The sequence below is a fragment of the Prionailurus bengalensis genome, chromosome X (genome assembly GCF_016509475.1).
Source record: "Prionailurus bengalensis isolate Pbe53 chromosome X, Fcat_Pben_1.1_paternal_pri, whole genome shotgun sequence".
In the NCBI taxonomy this organism is placed as follows: domain Eukaryota; kingdom Metazoa; phylum Chordata; class Mammalia; order Carnivora; family Felidae; genus Prionailurus; species Prionailurus bengalensis.
This window is the reverse complement of record NC_057361.1, coordinates 6,701,747-6,727,013: the sequence shown is the minus strand read 5'-3', so window position 1 is coordinate 6,727,013 and position 25,267 is coordinate 6,701,747. Positions and strand designations below refer to the sequence as shown.

General features: G+C 49.3%; 1 protein-coding gene across 4 annotated transcripts in view; it reads right to left on the bottom strand.

The window, feature by feature from the left end:
* The window catches only part of TBL1X (transducin beta like 1 X-linked), a 234,292-nt gene that overhangs the window by 154,634 nt on the left and 54,391 nt on the right, over positions 1-25,267 (bottom strand). For 2 of the 4 annotated variants that reach the window (XM_043571100.1, XM_043571096.1), the window contains exon 2: positions 21,806-21,883. The exons of the other annotated variants lie outside the window; for them this stretch is intronic. The gene's annotated coding sequence lies outside the window, so the exon portion shown is untranslated. The remainder of the gene's footprint in view (positions 1-21,805; positions 21,884-25,267) is intronic. 4 annotated transcript variants of the gene reach the window in all.

Here is a 25,267-nt window from a genome sequence, read left to right as displayed (position 1 = left end):
ATCCTCTGGGCTCTCATTCATTCATTTACTCATTCAACAAATACCACAAACATCACAAACTGTTATCCAGACATTCTATTAACAATGACCATGAGGGGTGCCTGGTTGGCTCAGTTGGATAAACGTCCGACTTCAGCTCAGGTCATGATCTCACGGTTCGTGGGTTCAAGCCCCACGTCAGGCTCTGTGCTGACAGCTCAGAGACTGGAGCCTGCTTGGGATTCTGTGTCTCCCCCTCTCTCTGCCCCTCCCCACCGATGCTCTGTCTCTCAAAAATGAATAAACGTTAAAAAACATTTAAAAACAACAACACAATGACCACGACAGAAAACAGAACCGCAAAAACCAAAACGAAACCCAAACTGCAAAAGTCCCGAGCACCCAAGACAAACCCAATGAAGCCGCCGTTTCATCTCCATCACTGGGACCCATTTTCTTTACAGCTCAGAGCCCACAATACAGCAGGCCTGTAACAGGTGTGCACTGGAAACGAATTAAGAGCAGGATCCAAACCAAAAGAAAGTCGTTATGGTTTTTCTCAACTCTCAGGAAAAGCGTGTTAGCACTGTGGGGATCGGGAAATAAATGTTCAGGGAAAATCATTCCTTTCTTATTTAGGGATCAATAGGGAAACACATTTTTTTCCATCTATTCTTTAGTAAGTCATTTAATATCCCTTTGTTCCTGCAAAACATGACTTTTTATTATGTTGGTAGGGTTTAGAAGTTCAGCGTGAAAGTACCAACTGTTCAAAAAGGAGAAAAACAGACACCAAACTTGATTTCCGTGATTTTCCTTTTCCTTTTTAATCTACTATGATGTTAATAACAAGCCTTTCAGGCTTGTACAACCAACAGAGTCAATGCTTCTCACTCACACTGATGTATCTGGATGCATACAGATAGGCACATGCATCATTCACCCACCACCCCACCCCAACCGAGGCAACCATATGCCGCTCACAACAAACGAAAGGCTCTTTCCTGACTCACACTATGATACACCAAGCAGATTTCATACAGAAAGACCCAAATACGGCTTGTCACGTGAAAATCTGATACAAGGTAATGGCATGACTTGACTGGGCTTACAATTATATAATTTATCTAGACTCTAGAGCCAATAGCAACGGAAAAAAACAAACCCACAGCAAATTTTAATAAGCTATCAGTAGTACAATATTTGCTTCTAAGCAATTATTATTTAAATTAGAACGAGCGATTAAATCTCATTTAGTGGCATGAAACTGATCTGATCTTCAGTGAGAAAAATAACCACAACATTTAAAGAAGACATATTAAAGTATGAGGAGAATATGATCTTTCTTACTTAGCAAACTGTCAGTCAACAGCCATCTGAATCCCTCCCCACAGATACAATACTAAACTGTATGAAGATAATCTTCAGGTGACTCTATTCAGTTTTTTGTTTATAGAGGGCATCGTGCATCATGAGGTAGGAAAGAATCCACTGAACCTCTTCCTCATCTCCCAAAGCACTGTCTCCACATTTTGCAGTGAGCACTGAGCATAATTTTAAATGGAATTGTCAAGCGCGTTATCTGTTCACTGAAATTATGATTAAAAGTTTCCGAACATCATACGGCCCTAGTGATCACATTTCAGTTTCTATCATTTGCAAACACCTGCTATCTCCCACTCACCTGGAAAGGTCAATCGTACTGTCTTCAATTTCAGTTAACAATGCTGCAAGCAAATCCCTTTTGTAAATTTGCTTACACACATACTCCAAAATCTGGGACACCAGTGTCCATGATCTGCTCATTTAAGAACTAAGTATTAAAACACACACACATCCACACATCTGTTTCTGGTCACCAAGCATCGTCCTTTAAGTGTTACCTCCATACTCAGGAGATCAGGAAGATGCCCTACATAAAAATTCACATCAAATCAAGACTAAAAAACCCCAACACTCTTCCACAAACATACTGGAGTTTCACTATAATGAAAGAAGGTGGGGGCGCCTGGGTGGCTTAGTTGGTTAAGCTTCTGACTCTTGAACTCAGCTCAGGTCATGATCTCACGGTTCGTGAATCGTGGGATCACACGGGGCCTGCTTAGGATTCTTGTTCTTTCTTTCTGACCCTCCCCCACACTCACGTGCGCACACTCTCTCTCAAAAGAAATAAATGAACGTTTAAGGAAAAAGAAGAAAAAAGCTGAACAACTCTTGTAAAGGTAAACCCCCAAATACCCAACTTTCTAATCCCCATAGAAATCCCCAACTTTCTATGCCCCTTTGGAAACAGATGCCTTCAAAATGATTTTTAAGCCCGAGACTTTTCCAAAAATTGATTTTTTTTAAGTTTTTATTTATTTGAGGAATCTCTACACCCAACACGGGGCTCAGACTCATGATCCTGAGATGGAGAGTCACAAGCTAGCCAGGCGGCCAGCCGGACGGCCCTGGAATTTTTAAGTGTCAAACTCAACAGCTGGGAGGAGAGGCCGTTGGGAATTCTGTTGTGGTTTACACTGTGGGTCACTCCTGCCCCCAGCATTTAGACCAGAGGTTTTCTATTGGGGGTGATTATGCCCTCCCCCAAGAGACACTGGCGATGGGCAGAGACATTTTAGGTTGCTGCAACGGGGGAAGAAGGGTTCCTGGCACGTAGTAGGTAGAGACCAGGGGCGCTCTTACACATCCTACAACGTCCAGGTCAGTCCCTACGACAACCACCTCAAAAAGAACACCACACCCCCAGCTTCTGCCCGGGCTATGTGCAAGCCCTCCTAACTGGTTTCACACTCCCCAGCTTTGCGCCCTTTGAAAGAACCATACGTCCAAGTCCAAGTACTGCATCACGGCTAACGTCTCTGCGTCACTCGTGCATGTTACCCTCTCGGCAAGCTCTCCCTGGAACCCAAGCCTGGTCCTCAGACGTGTGTCCTCCAGGCGCACTCCTGTGCTTCCACACCGACAAGTGAGCCAGGCGATTACCAGCACGGACACTGGGGCCAGAGGGCTCCGCGAGAACCGCCCGGCTCCCCGTGCCAGCTGCGTGCATATCCTGGGGTCGGGCATCCTCGCACCCCAGGTCCTCTTCTGCGCGAGGTGCGTAAGTGAACCCTCATGACGACGTCAGGGGTACACACCGCCCTTCATACACAAGGAGAGCAGAGAACCCTCCCTGGCACACAGTGGAAACCAGGCAAGTATTGGCCAAAACTGCCCTTGTCATCGTAGTCCATGCATGATGCAATCAGCTCACAGCCTTGTCACGAAGCAGACGTGTGGCCGCAGATGACGACCCGGGAGTCACGCTAAGATACACGGCATGGCCCCTGCCTGTGGGAGACCGTCAGCACTAGTGGTGACTAACGGAGGGCAGCCGAGGCACTGAGCTGATCCCAACAAGTTATTCCCAAGCTTTCCTTCTCGTAAATCGAGAAACACAAATTATCTCTGTGCTAATTCTTAAATTTTTTTTTAAATGTTTTATTTATTTCTGAGAGACAGAGACAGAGCATGAGCAGGGGAGGGGCAGAGAGAGAGGGAGACACAGAATCGGAAGCAGGCTCCAGGCTCCGAGCCGTCAGCACAGAGCCCAATGCGGGGCTCGAACTCACAGACCACGAGATCATGACCTGAGCCGAAGTCGGACGCTCAACCGACTGAGCCACCCAGGCGCCCCCGTGCTAATTCTTTATACCTGTTTAGTGGCAGACATTGAAGAACTTTTACTTCCATAACCTCATTTTCACTTCCCGCTTTTCGACAAAAGTTATGGAGCACATCCGGGGCCCCAAGGTCCTGTTTTCAATGGAGTTTAGAGGAAACCGCCGCACCTTGCTGCCAGAGATAGAAAAAGAATTTCCGCTCCGTTCGAGGTAACTTCAAGCTGGAGAATTTGTTTTTTTAAATGGTGTGAGTTTTTTCCCAGGACAATCAAGTGATTCCAGAGTGCTGCTAATTGTTACGAATCTTTCTTTCATAAAGTGATTTTACAGAAGTTTAATTTTCAGACTTGAAAGACCTAGAAAGCTTTACCTCGGGTCCACTGGCCAGCTGCTTTTGACCGAGCCTCCCTCACACTAAATTTAGAAATATGCTCTGCCCGATGCATTTCAGCGGGAAGCAGCCAGATTAAAATAAGATGCTACTAACACATGAGAATTCAAAAGCTGTCGTGAGCCAACAACCTCCAAGAAACCACACTGCTCTCATTCACTGCAATACTTAGTAATTCTCCACCCGGAGAAAGAAAAACACTTGAAGTGGGTTCCAAATAAGCACAATGGCAAAACTAAAATAATTAACTGGGGGAAATCAGGGCAAACGGAAGGTAATGGCGCGAAGAATGAGCTAGAGCTGACAGATGAGGACGTAGGCAAAGCCTACCGGCAGACACAAGTTTACATCGGTTGCACGGAGCTAAAATCGGTTTCTGGAGTTTCCCAGACATCTATTCAAGGAAACAAGTATGAGTAGATATTTGTATCCCAAAAATGAAGCATGTGCACAATTTCTCCCATGGGTCCCCGAGAGGAAGGAACGCGTGCACTCCGTACAACTCTATTCTCAGTCGGTGGGGTCCAGGAGACGTTTCATCGGGCTGCTTCTTAAAATAATTCTCAATGGGATCTAATCGCACGACACCGAAGCACAGGGAGATAAATAAATCAAGTCTGAGGGGGTACAAACAACATGGCGGTGGTGTGCACGTCTCCGCACAGCCCGTACGACTCCAAGGACACATTTTAGACGCGTTCCAAGTCCCAACTTGGCTGCAGGTCCCCTGAGGTCACAGCAACTCACTACGGTATATAGTGAACACATTTCAATGCGAAAAAATATGCCATTTGTATCGTATTGTGATTTTGTTGTTGTAGTTTTAGAGAGAGAGTGCAAACGGGGGATGGGGTAGAGGGAGGGAGGGAGGGAGGGAGGGAGAGAGAGAGAGAGAGAGAGAGAGAGAGAGAGAGAGAAAGCAGGCTCCATGCTCAGTGCAGAGCCCCACGCAGGGCTCTATCCCACAACCCGGGATCACCTACGACCTGAGTCGAAATCAAGAGTCGTACGCTCAACTGCATGCACCACCAGGTGCCCCTGTATGATAACATCATTTTTAACACTTGCTTGGTAACCCCCTGTATAGACAAATGTTTTCTCCGCTGCATTCAACTTGTTATTTTAAGCAATGCCTAATAAAATAAGTAATTTTTAAGCGTGAAAAAATTTCGAGGGCCAACTTGGGGACAAGGAGAAAGCTACGCTCTCATTACCTAATGTTCAGGGAAGAAACACCCAACGGGAAGACTGCATCGTGGCAGCATGTCGGTGACACCCTGAGATGGCGTGCCCTCCCGGCCATCACGGTGGGGTCTGGAGGAATGTGCAGGACACAGCGCACACGAGAAAACTGACGACAGCCCGGAAACCGTGCCTGAATGAGTGTGTATGAACGCACTTCCAGGCTTGCTGGGGAACAATTACAAACCATCTGGCATTAAAACTTTCCCCCAGGGGGCCCGGGTGGCTCAGCCGGTTAAGCATCCAACCCTTGGGTGGCTCAGGTCATGATCTCACGGTTCATGAGATCAAGCCCCCGGGTCGGACTCTGTGCTGACAGCGTCGCCCACTAGGGATTCTCTCTCTCCCTCTCTCTGTCCCTCCCGCATCACACTCTCTCTCTCAAAATAAACAAACCTTTTTTAAAAAAAAACACCTTTTTCACAAATTTGAGTTGAGAAATTTCAGGACAAACTTAATGTGCTAACTATGACTCATTTCAAGACATCAACATATCCACTTGTCTTTGGCTTGAGAGGATTCTGGCTGATGCCTGTTGTTCAAGGTCATGAAGAACAGTGCTGCCTTTCGCTCTCAAAAGTGTCCCGATGGGGACAAGAAATTATGTGACGACTCTAGATATTAGAGACAAGTCAGCAACTGAGATTGCCTAGGATCTGGAATGACAAACTAGGAATGTCAAGGTCCCAGACACAAGTTTCTGTATAAAGAAGCAGGGAGTCTTTAAACCTGGAGCTTCTGGGGCACCTGGGTGGCTCAGTTGGTTAAGCGTCCAACCTCGGCTCAGGTCATGATCTCTCATGGTTCGTGGGTTTGAACCCCACAAGGGGCTCCATGCTGACGGCTCGGAGCCTAGAGCCTGCTTCAGATTCTGTGTCTCCCTCTCGCTCTCTGCCCCTCCCCCACTCATGTTCTTTCTTCTCTCTCAAAAATAAACAAACATTAAAAAAAAAAAAAAACCTGGAGGTTCTAACATGGCAAAGTGTGTAGGAAGGGCCCTTGCTTAGAACGTGAATCGTCAAAGGAAGGTTCCTCCATCTGCTATCTTGACATAATAACGCCAACAAACATAATGACATTTCATCCTCCCCGCTCCTCGGGGACATCTGGCACTACTGTTCGCCTGTCACCAGCTACTATTATGGCCACACACCCAGGTGAGTGGGTCCAGAACAACTGAGCTGGACCGTAAACTCTACCGAGGGCAGGAACTGCATCTGTCTTTATTTCTTCAGGACCTGGCAAACAATAGTCGCTCAATAAATACGTGCCGAATGAGTCGACCTCTTTCTGTTTCATAACTCCTCTCTCTCAGACTGTTTCTCTGGTTCATCACCTCATCCATGAAACACTTTCCCAGCGCTCTGTTCTTGAATCTTTTTCCTCTAGCTTTGCTCCCCTATAACACCATCTCCCGACGGCGGCCCTCTTCGTAGGTAATCCTGAAGCTCTATTTCGAGGCAGTATTTCCTCCGCCTGCCTCCTATCTCCACGTGGATCCCTGCCCAGCACCTGAAGGTCACTATTTCAAATGCAATCTTCACTTTCTTCCCAGACTCGCATTACTATGTCTTTTTATACACCAAATGTTACCCTGCACCCCCAGGCCCAAACTCTGCCGCTCCCATCTTGGCCCCATTCCTTTCTCTCTGCCACCCCCTCCCCACATTCCCTCAATCAGATGCCAAGGCCTATCATTTCGACCCCATAAGCCTCTAACATTGCATCTCTCCACGTTCACTGCCACTCCCCTACATGGTACCTGGCTTCTGAAGGATTGCATACAGCTTCCCTTCTCCTGATCTCTCCCCCTGCAAATCCAGAAAACTGCAGGAATCTTCCTAAAGCAGAGATCTGGTGGACCTCATTACCAGGTCCAGAGTACTGTGCTCCAGAAAACAAACCCAAGGTCATTATATGGCCTGCCGGAAGTGCTCGTTCCTACACAGCGAGAAAAGCAGGGGGCAGGGCTGATAATACCATCAGGAATAAATGATCACAATACCGCAAGCAGACAACCTGTGCTGAGCAGAGCAACACCCCTCCCCACCCAAGCTGCGCACATCCTCCTGTCTACTACCCGTGAACATATCCGGTTGCACGACGTGGGCGAATAAACGTGACGGATGGAATTCGGGTTACTACTCTGACCTTAAAAAAGAAGTGACAAACACACCCCAAGTAATCAGGGGACCCCTTTAAATGGGGCTGCAAAACAACCCGTGTCAGAGTGACGCCACGTGAGAAAACTTCAGCTACTTGCTGACTTTGAAGACGAAGGAAGGAGTCATGGGCCAAGGATTGCAGGCAGCCTCGAGAAGTGGGGAAGGCAATCACAAAACAGAGCAAAACAAAGATTTTCCTCTAGGAGCTGCAGAAAGCAAAGCGGCCCTGTGGATTTCTCCATTTTTGTCCAGTGAGACCCACTTTGGACTTGTGACCTCCAGAACTACAATACATTATATAATACATATAATACTATAAAACAATACATATAATACTATATAATACATAATACGACAATATATAATACAATATAATACTTGTGACCTCCAGAACTATAATACAAATGACCATAAGCCACCGAGCTTGTGGTCACCTGTCGCAGCAGCGATCAGAAACTCACACACCCTTTTTCTTGCCGTTGAGTTCCCACCGTGCTCCAGTCATACCATTTTAGGGCCCTCAGCACCCTGTTTTAGAAAAGTAGACTATATTCCCTGTAATCACCGCAAGGGATAGTTTGAGGTCTGCGGGTTTACATTACAAGCAAGCACGGTCTCTACAGCGCCTCCCACAGGACGCTGCAGAGCCAACCAACCGCGGTGCTGTCGTCCTCCCTCCGTTAGAGCTTCCTGGCTGAAAACCTGCCTTCGTGCCAAACTTCAGCCTGTCCCTGAACTACCCAAGCGACTCTTCCAGGGCATCCTAATCTCTAGAAGCCGTGAACACATTAGGTTATGTGACATGGGCAAATGAAGGCTGCCGATGGAATTTGGAAGCACAGAACAAGGGTTAATGACCCAGAAACGAGCTTCACTACATCTGGGGACTTACCTCCCCGGACAAGTGGCACAAAACCAGGACTCACTCAGCACTCATCCTTTGGGTCCAAGCCCTGTCTCCGCAGTCCCTGGGCAAGCAGAGCCCCACAATCCTTTTTGTGTTGGAAATCACTTGTTAATCCCTTTTTGTCTCATCCATGCAGAACCACCTTTAGGACAGACTTAATACAATGCACAGATGCGTACGTCCGGCCCAGCTGTTTTTTTTTTAATTATTTTTTTTAATTAAAAAAAATTATCTTTAACGTTCATTTATTTTGGAGAGAGACAGACAGAGCCTGAGCAGGGGAGGGGCAGAGAGAGAGGGAGACACAGAATCAGTCAGAAGCAGGCTCCAGGCTCTGAGCTGTCAGCACAGAGCCAGACATGGGGCTTGAACTTACGAACCGTGAGATCATGACCTGAGCCCAAGTTGGATGCTCAATCCACTGAGCCACCCAGGCGCCCCTTAGCTTCTTTCTTTAAGGGGTTTGTGGACTCTAAGGCAGGTAATGAAAATCCCTAATTTCCTAAGTACTCAACAGGTGACACTTGTGGGCATTATAACAGAGGTTCAGAAATTTCTTTGCCAAATGGTAAAGTGTTGGTGAGGATACGGAGAAACTGGAATGTTCATCCATCATGGGTAGGAATGTAAAACAGTGCAGCCACTCTGGAAAACTATCTGGCAGTTCCTTGAAAAGTGAAACACAGAATTCACATGGCCAAGCAATTCCACTCTTAGGAATATGCCCAAGAAAAGTGAAAACATAGGTGCATACAAAAGCCTGTATACAAATCTTCAAGGCAGCTTATTTTTAATAGTCAAAAAGGGGAAAGAGCCCATATGTCCATCAAATGACAAGTGGATAAGCAAAATGTGGTCCGTGCCTAATAGGAGAGTATCTTCAACAACAAAAAAAAGCACAATACTGACTCATGCTACACCATGGATGAACTCTGAAGAGCATCATAAAAAAACAAAAGGAATCAGACACAAAATACACATACTGTACGACTCCATTTATTTGAAATGTCCAGAAGAGACAAATCCATAGATACACAAAGATAAAGGGTTGCTAGGTCCTGGCAGGGAGGGGAAGACGGACTGTTGGTGGACACAGGGTGTCTTTTGGGGCCGATAAATGTTCTGAAACTGCACTGTGATAATACCTGCATGACTGTGAATTTACTAAAAATCACTGAATTGTACATCTCTAGCAGGTGAATGTTGTAAACGATGCCTCAGTAAAGCTGTTTTTCTAAAAAAAAAAAAAAAACAACAAAACAAAACTTAAGATCCTCGAAGCAAAGATTACCTATGATTGTGTGTATAAACACTAAACAAAATGTACTGTTACGCTGTTACTATATGATCAAAAAACTAGAGAAATTTCCAATTAAAAAAAAAAAACGGAAACTTCATTTGCTCTGATAAAAAGGATTTTATACTTTAAATAAGTACATTTCCTCTAGCGTCAAAAGCATAATTGCACAATCTAGCTTGGTAAGAGGCATATAGAAGGCCTTTCTAATTCAAATTATGCTGAACAATAAATTTTATTGAATCGAGTCACATTTATACATAATTTTCAGCTGGTTTGCGATGAAAATCGAAATACATAAAATGCTTCTTGTGGCAGTCACAACAGAACCCAGAAGATGAAACTCACTAGAATATCTGCTTATTAGGAGTCAAGAATACTAACACCTGAAACCCTAGTTTAAGTGGATTTTAAATTCAATATAAGTGGATTTTAAATTCAGTAAGTGGATTACAAAATTCAATTTTCTGTTGTGACACATGACGAAGCTTCAAGAATGACAGTGAAATATATTTTTAAAACTGCCCAGTAGCTAATGAACCTGTTGTAGAGCTTTTCTTCCAGACAAGCGTGAACTTCAGCATTGTTAAAAAGATGTCTGTAACTCACCCACTTTAATTTCAGCTTTCTCTGTGGAGTATACTCTTCTTTTTCAGGCTGAACCCTCACTATAAAATCAGAATTTTGTAGGATTATTGTTTGCCCAGGTTCTTGAAAAGAACCTGTCCAGGGGCACCTGGGTGGTTCGGTCGATTGAGTGTCCAACTCTTGGTATCGGCTCAGGTCACGATCTCATGGTTCGTGGGATCGAGCCCCGCGCCGAGCTCTGCACAGAGAGCAGAGCCTGCTTGGGATTCTCTCTCTCCTTCTCTCTGTTCCTCCCACGCTTGGGCGAGCCCTCTCTTTCTCTCAAAACAAACAAACAAACAAACAAACAAACAAATAAAAGAACATGTTCAGATGTGGTCCGTCGTGGTAGGGTCAATGAGAAGGACAACAAACAGGTGACCCATCTCACTGCCAGGCTGTGTTCTCACTGAAAGAGGAGGAAGAGGCCATCGAGCAGAAGTCCTGGACCCTGATCTTTTGTCCATTTCTTACATGGACCCCCTGGTCCCAGTACACCCAACTCTGGACTGTTAACACCTCTGGTTTATGCATGGTGTTGGTTTCCTATGGCTGTTGTAACAAATCAGCATCAACTTAGCTGCTTCAAGCTACCCAGATTTGTTCTCTGGGTTCTGGAAGCCAGATGTCTGGAGCAGGTCAGAGGGGCAGAGCCTCCTTCTGAGGCTCCAGGGCAGAGTCCGTTTCCTCAGCGTGTCCAGCGTCCGGAGGCCGCCGGCATCCCGTGGCCCGTGGGCCCCCATGCCTCCGGCCTCTGCTCCAGCGCACACCCTCCTCTCTCGGATTGTGACCCTCCAGGTTCTGTCCTCCTCCACGTGGAGGCGTCTCAGTGGCGACTGTGGCCCACACAACCAGAAAACCTCCCCATCTCAAGATCCTGGAGACACGCTCACGGGTTCCAGGACTAGGACTGGACACCTTCCGAGGGCCACTGCTCTGCCTGCCACCACGATCGAGGGCCACCTTAAGAAATGGGAAGAGCACCCAGAGTCGCCGCAGCGTGAGAGAAGCACGTGGTGATGGCAGGGGAAAGAGCGGCTGGAGACGGGAGTGCTATTTTTAGGACCCTGCCCAGTAGTGAGAACCGCTCTTTGGTAGGGGACTGTGGTCGAGGGGGTGGGCACGTGTGAGCTCTGCCTGGCACACTTCACAGTTTAGGCTGGCCTGATATCAGGAACCAGAGGTGGGTGCAAACCCGGCCAGCTCCAACTCCCACGAGCTTGACCTCAGAAGGCACCAAACACTTACTGACACCTTATTCGTTGATTCCCCACACGCACTGCTCTCCCCCAATCACGGATACATGGACTGGGGCCGGATGGTTTTCCCGAGACCGCAGACCCACCCAGCAGGAAGGCTGGCACCTCAATTCTAGACCGCTCCCTCTTCAGTGAACGCCACCGCCATTTTCCTCAAAGCTCAGCTCAGTCCCCAAACACCTCCCGCCCCCTTTGCCCTAAAACACCCAAACCAGAAATGTTGTATCTCGAAGGCAGGATAAACGCGACCGCGACATTTACAGACCCAGACGGAGGCCTATCTGAGGACCCCGGGACAAGCAAGGCCAAGGTACGCACCACGTGGGCAGGGGCCCCGCCTCGTCCCGGACACCACACACCTCATCTCCTCCCTCATCTAAGGGCCCGGCACCCACATGTCCAGCAGGTCCTTACCCGGTGCCCAGTGACGTCCACACCTTCCCTGCAGCTCTCATCCCTGCAATGGAGCCTCTGGTACTTATCTGCCCCTCCGACCGGATCTGAGGGTCTCACGTGCCTCTCCGACCAGATCTGAGGGTCTCACCTGCCCTTCCAACCAAATCTGATAGTCTCACGTGCCTCTCCGACCAGATGTGAGGGTCTCACCTGCCCCTCCGACCAAATCTGATGGCCTCACGTGCCTCTCCGACCAGATGTGAGGGTCTCACCTGCCCCTCCGACCAAATCTGATGGTCTCACGTACCTCTCCGACCAGATGTGAGGGTCTCATCTGCCCCTCCGACCTGATCTGAGGGTCTCACCCACCCCTCCAACCAGATCTGAGGGTCTCACCTGCCCCTCCGACTGGATCTGAGGGTCTCACCCGCCCTTCCAACCAAATCTGATGGTCTCATGTGCCTCTCCGACCAGATGTGAGGGTCTCATCTGCACCTCCGACCCGATCTGAGGGTCTCACCCGCCCCTCCGACCCGATCTGAGGGTCTCACCCGCCCCTCCGACCGGATCTGAGGGTCTCACCCGCCCCTCCGACCGGATCTGAGGGTCTCACCCGCCCCTCCGACCGGATCTGAGGGTCTCACCCGCCCCTCCGACCGGATCTGAGGGTCTCACCCGCCCCTCCGACCGGATCTGAGGGTCTCACCCGCCCCTCCGACCGGATCTGAGGGTCTCACCCGCCCCTCCGACCAGATGTGAGGGTCTCACCCGCCCCTCCGACCAGATGTGAGGGTCTCAAGGGGGAAAACTACGCTCCACAACTCCAGTGCCTGCTGAGCGCCTGGCCTACTGTGCTCGCGAAGTGTCTGTGCCGTGAATCCGTCGTTCTCTGCTCTGTGACCTCCATATGCAACGCTCAACATGGAGAGAGATCCTATACACTCTCCACAAACATCCCGGAACACACGTGTTTCCCAAAACGACCATGTGCCCACACAATTCTTCCTCCACATTGATAGGGGGCTGTGTGTCCACATCAGAGTCCTTTACCACTGCACCCATCTCGGCTTTTGTACCGGGAAGCTCAGGTCGTGAAGCTGTAAAGGGAATACTCACAACATAATCTACTGACATGCGCAAAAGAAAACCGTTGAGATGCGCCACCCTAAAAATCAGAACATTCTAAACTACGTCTTGAAAGTATGAAATCCACTCTACTTTGCACCCTTGAGCAGGACGGAAGACGCCCTCGGGTCTTCACGTCACTGTCACCGACATCACCAACATATATGTGCCAATGCCCAGGAGGTTACAATACCCTGGGCAAGTGTTGGGGATCCATGTTAAAGCCGGATTCCAGGCCACACGCCCCACGGCCTACGTCGTGTGTACAGTGAGCAGCGTTCTGTGTGTGCACGCACACATGTGTATGTATATGTGTGTCTACACACACACATATATGTACTATCTTACATTTAAAAACTCACAAGATGAGACTCTAAGACATTCATTAGCCCAGAATGCTTACACTTTGACACTACGTACATTTGGGGCCAGGCCATTCTTTGTGGTGCGGGCTATCCTGTGTCCTATAGGACGGCGGCAACATCCCTGGTCACACCCCGCTACATGCCAGGAACATTCCCCTCCCCCCCCTTCGAGCTATGACAACCAAAACTATCCCCAGACAATGCCACATGCTCCCTGGGGGACACAGCTGCCGCGGGCTGAGAATCGCCAGTCTAAACCACCAAAACGTCCCCAGACAGAACGTGGCCTGACATTATTTAAGGCATACGGTCCTTGGAACAAGAGCAGTGTGCTTTCCCAGATTATGATGACTCACAGCCAGAATCATCCGCTCTGAGAGGTCTTACGAACGCAATACATTCTGCATCACGCTTTTCCGACCTACATTCCATCAAAATGACCAAATGATAAGCTCTCACAAAAAACAAGCAAAAAAAAAAAAGAAGCAAAAAAAAAAAAAAAAAGAGAAGAAAGAAAAAAGTCCGTATTTTACCAAGGGGATTTTGAAGAGTCTAACAAAAACCTAAATTGCTTCCTTTCATTAGCTTTCCACCGAAGCCCGCAATCAGGGAGAGCGCGCGGGAGGTGGTCCTGCATTAACCCAGATTCCATCTTCCCCGCACTTGACCGACATTCTTCTAGGTTACATAAACATTGCCTCTAAATTACTGTTTATTTTCGTTCGGCTTGTGGACAAAGAATCAAATGGAGTGCTGGAAACAGAGTCTACATCAAAGCTCTCATTTTCTCCTTTTCACGGCGACTCCAAAAAGGATTTTCACGCTCGCGTCCGTCTGCCTCTTTCTCCCTCCAGCGATGGCCCAGAACCCGGGGGCAGAGCCCTGGACAACGATTTCTGGGAGCCCAGAGCCGCAGCCCCTTTGACAGGGACTGAGATCAGAAGGGACGGGTCGCTCAGTGACTGCTGAGACGGCCACACCAGGCCGGGCACAGCGAGGGAAGGGGCCGTGGCCGTCCCCTCTGCCCTGCCTTCCGAGAAAGCCGTCTGATCTGTGTGTGCCATCATCCCGGCCGCTCTGCCCCACGTGGAAGCTCGAAGGAAATGAAAGCGTCCTTCATGCTGCTTTCAGGACCTTAGTGGGGGTGGGGGTGGGGCGGCGCAGTGCTCTTTTTCTCCAAGATTCCACAGCGAACTAGCTGCTGCACGTTGTTCCCAAGTCCAAACCACGAGGTGTGCAGGTCCTACAGGTGACGGGATCGCAAGAACAGGTCTGTGCAGGGAGCACAGGGACAGCGGAACTCTAGGTCCCCAGGGAGCCCGCCTGGTACAGGAGGGAGCGAACAACTCCCCTTGCTTTTACTTGCGAAATGCAAGCATTTGAGTGGCTTTTAGATCCTCGGTGGGCTTGGGACCCATGATCTCTGACATCAGTTTCAAAGGTCTCATTTGATGGAGCTGGAGTTGGCGGACTCTTTCTGAAAAGGCTAGATTGATGCTTTTTCCCCAACCAATTAAAAATGTGAGAACCAGGCGCGCCTGGGTGGCTCTGTCGGGTGAGAGTCCAACCTGAGACTTCGCCTCAGGTCATGATCTCAAGTCCATGGGTTCGAGCCCTGCGTCGGGCTCTGTGCTGACAGCTCAGAGCCTGGAGCCTGCTGTGGATTTTGTGTCTCCCTCTCTGCTCCTCCCCGGCTCGTGCTCTGTCTCTGTCTCCCAAAAAATAAAATGAAACATTAAAAAAAAAAACCACGAGAACCATCGTCAGCGTGAAGTGTGCACAAAAGCAGGCAGCGAGCCAGGTTTGGCCGGGGGTGGGGGGGCTGCTGTTTGAGACCCAGCCCTGGAGGAGCAGAGGCAGGCAGCCGTCACCTCCTGGTGGTACAGCCCGCGGCCCACCTCTGGGCCCGGAGAGAAGACATGACGCTGCCCAGGACGCCATGACAGAAGGCAAGAGAAGAAGGAAGGAAAATCTACACTTGCACATTCGGGAGAAAGAGGTCTTTCTGAGCCTAGAATGCGCTCTTTGTGTCGTCTGTGCTAAGAAACTCAGGCCAGGGGATAACCGGTACCTTCAAGCATGACAAAGGCATGGTATTTTGTATAAAACTGATACTGCTTAGCCTTAAGCTTTGTGTCTTATTTTTTAAGAATTTTTTAAAGTTTATGTATTTATTTTGAAAGACAGAGAGACAACATGAGCAGGGGAGAAGCGGGGGGGGGGGGGGGAGAGATGGGGGGGTGGGGAGGGAGGGAGGGTCCCAAGCAGACTCCACACTGTCAGCACAGGGCCTGATGTGGGGCTCGATCCCATGAACCAAGAGATCATGACCTGAGCCGAAATCAAGAGTTGGACGCTTAACCGACAAAGTCACGCAGGCGCCCATGCCTTTCTTTTTTATTCCTTACTTTGCATGAATATAAATCAACATTAGTGAGTGTTGTTTCCTTAGGATATTCCTCGTATCACACACACGTAAGTGTATATATATCAAGTGATCACAAGTGGTCTCAATTGGACCTCTTTTCATCACGTCTTTGGAGAAACCCTTGTAATTCTCCAGAAGAGCACCAAAAATCCTACACACCAAGCTTAATAAATAGTGAAATACTTAATACTAAAATAGCATAGATAGGATGCTTTGCTAACCATCAGTCACAAAACCTACTTAAGAAGTTGACATTTTCTTTGTATAAATGTAAGCATTACCAACAGATCTTCGGCGGGGGAAGCGGGGGGGGGGGGGGGGGGGGGGGGGGGAGACGGACTTTAAGAACAGTAAACAAATGTAGCGAGGAGCCCAGAAATGCAGCAGAAAATAAAATGGATTAGGAGGCGAGTTGGAATGTGACTTTAGAGAACACCTATTCATAGAGTTTGGACTTGGGGATCATGGAAATGTTTTTATATTCAAAAATAGCCTTACTCTCCAAAGATTGGGGGCAGGGAACCACAAGAGGGTAAAAAAAAAAAAAAAAAAAAAAAAAGGAAAGACAAAAACCACCACGCAATAGAGATAAAGCCAATTTGGCAGAATGCTAACAACAGATGAACATAGTCATAGTTTCCTGTGTGCCGAAAATGTCTTACCATATAAAGCCGAGAATAAAAAGTGCATAAACCTTGGCCAGGTCCACTGGGCCACTATTTGTCTTCAACAAAATACCAAGTGAAGTCTGTCTTAATACTGAAATGGTAGTTCAAACGTATCTTGTTACAACAAAAGGCACTTAGTTTGTGTCTGTGTCAAGCTCGACACTGACGGTTAAGCACACGCTCCCACGAGTTGTGTCTGGATCCTCCCTGTCGAGGGCTGCACAGGCGTGACCGCCCCCCTCCCCCCCGCAGACCCAGGAAGGCCGGACACTGTGCAGTCGAGCTCCAGAGAGTCAGAGTGAAAAACACGGGGCCAGAATTTCCGTGGACACGAGACCATCCCAAAGCTGTGCAGCCAGGCCACCTCTCCAGAAGGCTTCACAGATCCCATGGGACAGCAACGGTCGTATTTCCTGGGCTCTCAACGGAGCAAGTACCTTATGATTAGCAGGAGTTTGGACCATTTAAAAATAACTCACAACAGGGGCGCCTGGGTGGCGCAGTCGGTTAAGCGTCCGACTTCAGCCAGGTCACGATCTCACGGTCCATGAGTTCGAGCCCCGCGTCAGGCTCTGGGCTGATGGCTCGGAGCCTGGAGCCTGTTTCCGATTCTGTGTCTCCCTCTCTCTCTGCCCCTCCCCCGTTCATGCTCTGTCTCTCTCTGTCCCAAAAATAAATAAACGTTGAAAAAAAAAATTTTTTAAAAAATAAAAAAAAAAAAAAGAATAGGAGATTACAGGCGTGCCTAGGTGGCTCACTCGATTAAGCGTCTGGCTTCAGCTCAGGTCACGATCTTACGGTTCGTGAGTTTGAGCCCCACATCAGGCTCTGTGCTGACAGCTCAGAGCCTGGAGCCTGCTTCAGATTCTGTGTCTCCCTTTCTCTCTGCCCCTCCCTCGCTCATGCTCTCTCTCTAAAAAATTAACACACATTAAAAAAAAATTTTTTTTTAGAAGAATAAGGGATTACAGGGCACCTGGGTGGCTGAGTGAGTTAAACGTCAACTTCAGCTCAGGTCGTGATCTCACAGCTCCGTGAGTTCGCCTGGAGCCTGCTTCTGATTCTGTGTCTCCCTCTCTCTGCTCCTCCCCAGCTCTCACTCTCTACATAGATAGATAGGTAGATACATACATACATACATACATACATACATACATACGTAAATGTTTAAAGAAAAATGGGAAAAAATACAGAGGTGCACAGGCAGTTCTTTCACTCACAAATGTCACATTTTCCCCAGAATGTGATATTTGCAATGTCTGCTAACTCCAAAGGAACTTATAGCTCATTGCTTTGGGCCCTTCAAAACCTGTAAACAAACATCCAGTAAACAAACAGCAAACGCCTGGTGACGGCAATTCCTAGTGGGAGGACTGCCGTACCGCGGGGACCGAACCCCTGCTGTCCTCGGTGTCCGGTCTGGCCCAGAGGTGGGCACATGACTGCAGTTCAACCAGCTGGATACGCACACCTAGCGCATGAGCGCGCGCACACACACACTATGCATCTTGACGTAGTGACACAGGAACACTGATGTATGGGAAGCTTCCTCCACGGTCTTGGTCACGCCAGTTTGACGGGATCCAGGCACTCCTGCCCCAGGGAACGCTGCTGTGTTACCTGCTTCCTGCTTCTCAGTCCTGTACAGCTGCCTGGTTTCCTCCTGCTCCGTCACGTCATCAGTTCCGACAGACTCTGTCAGCTCGACTTGGCCAGGAGCGGTCTCTGTCGTTGGAAACCAAGAGCCCGAACGGACCGTCACGCGCCCCACAAGGGGATGTACGTGTCTCCCCGAGCCCCAACATGTCCGAGATGCGTATGTATGCCGCTTTACCGACAGCTTGGTTTTGATTTAGAACCAAGCTGTTGACAATGTACGTACGTGCACACACACCCATACGTGCCTATGACTACGTGTGAAACAGCCGGAGAAAACGCACGACTGTCAACAGCGGTCAACCTGTAAGTGGGGTTAAGAGGGAGAAAGAGGTTTTTACCTCTTCCTCATACCATTCGGTACCCTCTCTAAAAGTTTTACAATTTAAACAGCACGTACCGTAATAAAAATAAATGCGTACAAACCTAAAAGGCAGGCCAAACCCAGAGAATAAATTCTCACCCGTGAGAAATGCTTATTAATCTCCTTTTGAATCTTTCTCCCTTCTTCTAAGACAACGCCCTCTGACAATACTCCCCTTAAGCCCACCTCCATCTGCGGGCTGAACTCACTGCCACCTTCAAAGAGCAAGGCAGAAAGAAATCTTGTTCTCTCACCAGAGAAAAAGAACGGAATTGCCAAACCCAGTCCTGGTAACTCAAGCCCGACACAGACTTTCCCACATCAGGTGCCTGACACTTCAAGGATCAAACAAATTACGAACGGATCGGTTGCACCGTAATGGCCTTACGATCATTTGTTTCCACAATATTGAATTAGCACAGTTAATTATAGATAAATTCCACCCAACCCATTTTTGCTTTTTTGTTTGGTTTTGCTTTGTTCTTACGTTGCCCGATTCCCAAGCTCCGTGATGCTGGTGAGGGAGGTTCACTTTGTCACGTACGCTTTACAGCAAAAAAGCACATTCTGCCTTTATTTCTGACTAGAAAGAAAAGCAAAATTAGGAACTGGGGAAAGACTAAGGCCACACTCACACTTAATTAAATTGGTAGAAAAAGCATTTTGGGGGACGCCTGGGTGGCTCAGTCCATCAAGCATCTGACTGTGGCTCGGGTCAGGATCTCACGGTTTGTGAGTTTGGGCCCCGCGTCGGGCTCTGTGCTGACAGCTCGGAGCCTGGAGCCTGCCTCGGCTTCTGTGTCTCCCTGTCTCTCTGCCCCTCCCCTGCTCCTACTCTGTCTCTCTGTCAAAAAAAAAAAAAAAAGAAAAAAAAAAAAGAATATTAGAAAAGAGAGAGCATTTTTACATCCTTTAAACGAGAAAGATACGCAAAAATATTTAACAGCAACATTCCCTGGGGCTGGTCACTAAAGGAGAGGCTTTTCCAAAGAACACCCACGTGGGAGTGAATGAACGACCATCTTCTCTCCCGACTTCATCCCGAGTAAAAACTCATGGGACACAACCAGCCCGCCCAGCCCCCACTGCATGAGACTTGCTTGTGATTAGCTCAGCCTGCTGTCAACTTCTAAAACATGAGGCAGCTTCTAAATCAGCACATATCTGAGATGAACACAAATCACCCTTGGTGTCCCCTGCCTCGGCGGCTCCCACCTTCTCGGCATGAGTCCAGTTCAACCGCCATGGGGAGGAGGTGAGTTCTATAAGGAGGAGAGCACGGCAGAGAGGCTTCGACCTCAGGAAGGAGCCACGGCCTCCTGGCTTTCTCTCTGGCTCGCCTAGGTCTGGCCAGCACAAAGAACACATTCCATCACGGCCCAAGGGCCTCAGGAAGCCCGGCTCCCACCGTGATCGCGGATGGTGCCCCCGGACGGTGCCGACCAGGGTCCAGCACGCCTGACTCCCAGGACTCAGTTACCCCCCAGGGTACTATTTCTGGTAGCTTGCAGGCCAGGCCTGATTCTTTGTCTGGGTCACACAGCTAGTGCGCGAGGCCCTCGAGACCCCGCCCCCTCCCAGGCACGTAGGAGGCGCTCAGCAAATATCTGCTGGGACAGTGGACGGTGACGATGATGATGGGCTCCCAGGATCTCTGTCCACAGCGTGGAAAATCCCAAGACTTCTCGTCAGATACCTTTCCTGGGCCGAGTTCCTGACCTGTAAATACCAGCTGTGGTCCATGTACAAACCCTGTGGACATTCTGTTCCGCTGGCAGCCAGGGATGTCTTCTAAGACCCTAGCCAGAGCCAGACCCTGTCCCCTGGCACCCTCCTCGGCCCACTGCGTTGGCCCAGTTGTGTCCTCTCAGCCCGTGGTCTGCAAGGATTCCTGGAATTAACAGGGCCGTGCCCTTCCCACGATCTGGAGAAACAAGGGGAGGGACAGGAGATTCACCAGCCTGGTCTTCCCCATTTGCCTGAACACACGCCGCATGCCCGGATGACATGATGTGACACGGCCCTGTGGCCACCACACAAAGGACAGCTTGGGGGCGGGGTATCTAAACAACACAGAAGCGCTGTAGCAAACCGCTTTTGGAGTATTACAAGAGACGGACGAAGCAGAGTCATGAGGGTGGGAGACGGAGGCTTCCGGGGAAGGTGATACCTGAGCCAAGTTTTAAAGGATAAGCAGAAGTTAGTTACAAAGAGAAAAGGGAGAGGGGACCATCACGTGTCTAAAGACGCTAACTGGGGCGCCTGGGTGGCTCCATCAGCTGAGCGTCCGACTTCAGCTCATATCGTGATCTCACAGTTCCTAGGTTCGAGCCCCACGTCGGCGCAGAGCCGGCTTCGGATTCTCTGTCTCCCTCTCTACCCCTCCCCAACTCGCGCCTGCGCTCTCAAAAACAAACATAAAAACAAAATAGTAAAGAAATTAACGTCGGGTAGCCCAGGGGGCTCAGTCAGTTAAGCAGCTGACATCGGCTCAGGTAATGATCTCAGCTTGTGGGTTTGAGCCCCGCATCGGGCTCTGTACTGACAGCTCAGAGCCTGGAGCCTGCCTCCGATTCTGTGTCTCCCTCTCTGCCCCTCCCTGGCTTGCGTGCTGCCTGCCCCCCCACCTCAAAAATAAATTAAAAAATAAAAATAAAATAAAAAAAGAAACTAACCTTTACCAAGCGCTCATGCGCCAAAATCTCCACCTATGTCACCTCACTGAATTCATACACCAGCCTCATAAAGTAAATGCCGTCCAACACCCCCTCCTGATTTGGAAACCAAGGTTGAGCTGATAAATGCCACGGCTACGCCATGGAGGGGTCTCCTTCCTCCCTGACCCCAGTCACTCTCAGACCAACGCCATACCCGCGACCTTCACGGATCCGCCATATTGCCGTGAAGGTCACAAGGAGGTCCCCGTGCGTGTGAGCAAACACGCACGTGTCCAGACGTTCCTCTTCATCCCCAAACACAACCTACCCTTGTCCGCGCTGCAGCCACTGAAAGACATACCGCGGGAGAGAAATCAAGATGGTCATTTGACTCTCAGACTCTCTCATCCCCGTGAGCCTCACCTGCCAGTCCTCGAGCCTCCTGGTCTCTGAGCACCGGGTTCCCCTGCAGCTTCCGCACCAACAGACATCCATCCTCTCCACCGTCCCGGCCCTCCCCCCGGGCCAAGGGGAGGTGCCGTGGCCCTGCTTCTCCGCAGCAGGTGCACACACAGCTTGCACCCCACCAGGCCACTTTCCCCCGCCATCTTTACCTGCTACGGGCCAATCACACAGACCTCAGCTCCACTGGCGGATCACAAAGACACTCTGGGCTCCGGACACGCCACACCCTTCAAACAACAACAAATACAAAATCAAATGCCATCCTGGAAACCGATACGTAAGACAGAACTGGAGCCTCCCATCAACCCTTTGCCACAAGAAGAGAAGGCTCAAGCAGGCTGAAATGATCCCAACCGGGAGAGCAGCATGAATGCCATGCCGACCTCTGAGGGAGCGAGACACAGGAAACCAGACAGATTCAATCTAGTTTCCAGGCTCCATAAATCATTATGTTTCAACTATCAACGGAACCTCCAGACATCAAGCACAGCACAAATATCCCAAGCCGTTAACACCTGACAAACTCCTGGAGTCGGCGTCCTGTCCCCTCCATGCCAAGGACCCTGAACTCAGATGCACTCTGACCCCCTCACGGCCTGCCCGCGGTCACAGAGAAGCCCTTTCCTTCCAAAGCCTTCAAGGCCGAAAAGTGCCACCAGGCCACCCGCTTCTCCCACGACAGGCCTCACAAACCCCCACGTGCCTTTGCAGAGTCCCATCAACCAGAAGTAAGTACACACCCAGAGTGGCCAAAAGGTGGAAACCGTCCAAGCGTCTATCGAAGGATGAACGGACAAACGGCATACATCCGCATGGAATGTCACTTATCCTTAACGAGGAAAGAAATTCTGACACGTGCTCCAACACAGAATGACCCTCGAGGACCTTACGCCAAGTGAGATAAGCACGTCACAGAAAGACAAACACCGGAGGATCCCAACTCATTTGAGGTACCCACAGGAGTCAGATGCAGAGACAGACAGCACAGGTGGTAGGGCTGGGGGAGGGGAGGACGCAGACCACTTTCAGTTGGGGAAGACGAAAAAGTCCTGGAGATGGATGGTGCTAATGGTCGCACAACAGTGGGAATGTACTTAAAGTCACTGAACTCTACATTTAAAAATGGTTCCGACGGTAAACATTAGGGTATATATATTCTACCACAATAAAAAAAGTAAAACTTAAAATTCAGTTGTTCCATCCCACAAGCCCACCCATTTCAAGTGTTTACTGGCCACACCTGAATGGCCACCATATTGGACAGCACAGAATGTTTCTATCCCTGCAGAAAGTTCTACTGGGCGGCATTGGTCTGGTAGCTGTTCGCTGAGTTCCCCTTGGTGAACGAACTGGGCCAGAGGTACAACTGGAAGGTGCCTTCCCTATCTTTAACTGGACTATTCTGCTATCTAGCCCTCGTTCATCCAGCAAGTATTACCAAACGTCACTCCTCTTTGTGCTAGCCACTTGCTTCAACTGCTCCTGAATAAAAATTAGCAAGACATTCTTAGTAGCTGAACGCACCACAGGATGGTGGAGGAGTCCACGCTTTAAAAGGTAAATCACAGCAGGGGCACCTGGGAAGCTCAGTCAGTTAAGCCTCCTACTTCAGCTCAGGTCATGATCTCATGGTTTGTGAGTTGGAGCCCCACGTCGGGCTCTGCGCTGACAGCTCAGAGCCCGGAGCCTGCTTTGCATTCTGTGTCTCCCCCTCTCTCGGTCCCTCCCCTGCTCGCACTCTGTCTCTCTGCCTCAAAATTAAATTAAACGTTAAAAAAAGTTAAAATAAATAAAAGATAACTCACTACATAACGTAACACATGGCATTTTTACCCCACAGAAACCAAATGCTAATGGTCTTTGCATTTCATTCTTCACAGCACCCATTCTAGAATGTTCTACCTTGCTCAAGGGTTGACCCCCAAGCCTGGGGCAGATCCCTTGTAAAGAGTCTCCACTTTCCTCTTCCCCACCCACTAGCTAATTTTCTACACCCATTTTCCTTCCCAATTCTTTTCTCCTCAAAGAAACAATCAGCCTTTTTACCTTCCCAAATGTTAATGGACATTCTGTCCTCGATCCCACCCTCTCTCTCTCTCCAGCCTGTTCCGGGCCCTACTTCACCTGCCCCATCTTCATGTCTGGTCTCTCCTTACCCAGAATTCCAAAAGGGTCCTCATTCTGCCAACACGCTCAACTTCCTCTTACTGTGGGGAGAAAAGGGGTTCTGTAAGGTTGTCTTCTCCTTTCCGATCCACTGGGGCTCAGGAAACTACTTCAAGTGAAGGGCCACATAATGAGTATCGTAGGCTTTGCAAATCACACCAGTCTGTGTCCCGTGTTGCCCTTTGTCTATCTTTCACAACTCTTTAAAAATGTAAAAACCACTCTTAGCTTGCGGAGGGTGGGTGTCACACAGAAACACCACGGGCTTGATCTCACAGTGTGCCAGCCCTGATCTACGTGTTACTCTCAGACCATTCTTTCTTCCGTACAATTTCCGATGTGGTCTGCCCCATCCAGAAACAAAAACAAAAAAAGCTTAGTGGTCTCCCCTCTTTTCACTGAACGGGTTCCATCCTCCAAGGGCGGGCCTCCGAGACCTCAACTCACCCACGCACATCCCAACTGTCCGTTCGCCTTCAAACTTTTCCGCGCGCCACCCGAAACAGCCTACTGTGTGCTGTCTGTGCTGCCGCGTTCGTGCCTACGCATCACGTGGGAAAGCTCTTGGCCCGCACACGACGGCTCCAAGCACGCAGGCCACCTCCCTCGTTGACCACCGCCTTCCCAAAATTCTTCCTCTCTAGTTAAAGCGACCTTTCTGTGCTCCAAGCTTCCCTCACACACCGCGTGATCTCCCAGGACACCGGCGACTAGTTATTCCTGATACGCCATAGATTCACAAGCAAAATTTAAGACGTCCTCTCACCTTGATCACCACTAGCCACCACCTCATCAGGTTTGCACAAACCCACGGCTGACTGGGGAATCTGAGAACCGGTGTCATGTATCGCGTCAACTGGGACTGTCTCTCAGGAAGCACCATGCCTGACAGGTCATTGTCAAACTCATTGTTTTTGTTTTTGGTTTTTTTGTATCATCACCGCTGTGGCCCGAATGCTTGTGTCCCCCCTAAATTCATACGTTGAAACCTAATGCCGAGCGTAATGGTATTCGGGAATGCTCGTGGGAGGTGATTAGTTAATGAGGGTACAAGCCTCATGACGGGATCAGCCTTTACAAAAGAGACCCCAGAGAGCTCCCTCACCCCTTCCACCACGTGAGGACACAACGAGAGGGTGGTGGTCTGTGAACCAGGAAGCAGGCTCTCCGGAGACCCCGAATCGGCCTACACTGGACTGCCAGCCTTCAGAAATGTTAGAAATTCACTTCTGTTGTTCATAAGCCCCCCGGTTTCTGGTACTTTGTCACAGCAGTCCAAGCAGACGAAGCAACCACCCTCGAAGAGAATCAAAACTCTGAGGTGTCTGGGTGATCGCCGTCATAAACAGCATCAGTTAACAAAAGATCAGGGATTAATGACCCTCCACGCAGCAGAAGCCATTTTACGATGCAATACGGATCACGGTCAGGTCAAGTCCCCCTTC